Here is a 2,143-nt window from a genome sequence, read left to right as displayed (position 1 = left end):
TGCAGGTGCCTGGTGCCTTCGATTGCTGCAGGTCGTGGTGTTGATACTGGTAGAACCTCCAAGATCGGCAGCCTTGGTGTGTCTGCCAATCGGAGAGTGAGATCCGAGCAGTGTGGCAGCAGATCGGTTGATCAGGGCAGCCGAGCCGACGGACTGCAGATCGTAGGCTGAGTGGATCACTCGTGTGGTGGTTCGATCTGTCAGTGGATTGGATGGAAGACTACATATGATGGCAGGAGGAATAATTTCCATCAGCAGGAATGCAATTGCTGTCACAGAAACGCGAGTAGATCGAACCTGTGTTCAACATGCCGGATAAGCGTGGATCTAAACCTCTTTCTAGAAGTACTGCCCCAGCTACTGATGAGTCAAGATTGGCATTAGATGGCTCAGGGGAAACCAGTGAAGGTAATGGAGCAACAGATCAGATTTTAGATCCAGAGACGAGAAGGAGGACTTATTATGGTTCAGTACAGAAGCAGGGTAAAGGGATGTCTTTATTGAGTTCCAAATTAAGACAATCCTACAGTAAACGGAAGGAAAACAACAGAAAGTTGTTTCCATGGAGATATGATTGGGAGAAGGAACCGATAGAAGTAGAGAGAAAGATCGACAATCTGCGTGGATCTGCCATGCACAAAGATGTAATGCGTGTGCGGTTCTCTCTCGTGTATTAGAAGTTACAAAAGAAGCTTATCTTGAAATGACAGATAGGTTTCTTGATGAGAATCCAGAGCTTGCATTGATGTGCTCTTGTCTACTGGTGATGTTGATGAAGGACCAAGATGTGTATGTGACGAATGTTGGTGACAGTCGTGCTATTGTGGCACAGTTGAGTCCGCAGACAAATTCCAGTACAAAGCGGCATTGTAGTCATCCAAAGGGAGATGGGCATGATAGAGTGGGTTCAAGGGAGGCCTTTGTAAGGTCAGAATTGGAGGATATAATAGAGGAACATCCTGTAGATTCTGCGCCAATTGAAGCCAATGGGAACGATGGCTCAGAATTTCCAGCTCTTGGAACAAAGTTGAGTGCATTACAGTTATCAACAGATCACAGTACCAACATTGAAGAAGAAGTGATGAGAATTAAAGCAGAACATCTTGATGACAGCTAGTCTATTTTGAATGATCGATTCAAAGGCCGTTTGAAAGTCACTCGTACATTTGGAGCTAGATTTCTCAAGCAGCCTAAGTGGAACAATGTGCTGATGGAAATGTTTAGAAATGATTATAATGGGACGGCTCCATACATCACTTGCATGCCTTCCCTTCGTCATCATAGACTTGGTCCAAATGATCGGTTTTTAGTCCTTTCGTCAGATGGTTTGTATCAGTATTTAAGAAATCAGGAAGTTGGTTCCCATGTGGAGTTGTTTATGGCAAATAATGCGGATGGTGACCCTGCACAACATCTCATTGAAGAATTACTTGTTCGGGCAGCCAACAAAGCTGGTATGGACTTCTATGAATTGTTGGATCCCTCAGGGAGATCGCCGGAAATATCATGATGATGTTTATGTTATGGTAATAGCACTCGACGAAATTATGATGAGCTCCACCTACGTGAGAGAGATGATTTCTGTGTCAGGATTGCTAGCTGCGTGAGAGTTGTGGCCAATGTACTGTTGAGTAAGTTTGGAGCAACCTGTGTTGAGCTGCTCAGAAGTGGGGTATTCGGTTGGGTTTACAAGGCAGTTTTACCCAGCGATGGCTCTATTGTGGCCGTGAAATGTCTTTCTGAGAATAGCGAGCGTAGTAGCCGGGAGAAGAACTTTGAGGCCGAGCTCGCGGCTGTTGGGTAGCTGCGGCACAAGAATCTAGTGTCGCTCAAGGGCTGGTGCTTTTAAGAACAAGAACTTTTTTGGGTTAACATGAAACTTATTTTTTTAATTTATTTCTTGGAATTATGGATAAAATTATTAGGCCTTATTGAGCCTAGCTAACTCAATTTAGGCAAAGTTATTTTGTTAGAATTTGCAACTCTAACGAATGACAGGTTAAGCATGGAGTTCCAAGAAGTTATTTGAATAGACAAGGATGCCCAAGATGTGAATAATGAACAGATGAGGCAAAGCAGCAGTGACAATGTTTATGGTGGACAACAAAGTAGATGTTTGTTTTGAATTATTGTGATTTTTTTG

At 43.5% G+C, this 2,143-nt stretch overlaps 1 pseudogene; it reads left to right on the top strand.

Annotated features, from left to right (window-relative positions):
- Positions 1-308: 308 nt before the first annotated feature.
- On the top strand, positions 309-1,804 carry LOC149239160 (protein phosphatase 2C 32 pseudogene; annotated as a pseudogene).
- Positions 1,805-2,143: the final 339 nt, after the last annotated feature.

Source organism: Pinus tabuliformis, chromosome 8 (genome assembly GCF_031772625.1).
Source record: "Pinus tabuliformis cultivar Carrire ecotype Pingquan chromosome 8, CPIR1, whole genome shotgun sequence".
Taxonomy (NCBI): Eukaryota; Viridiplantae; Streptophyta; class Pinopsida; order Pinales; family Pinaceae; genus Pinus; species Pinus tabuliformis.
The sequence above is the reverse complement of the archived record's forward strand: the minus strand, read 5'-3'. Positions and strand labels throughout refer to the sequence as shown.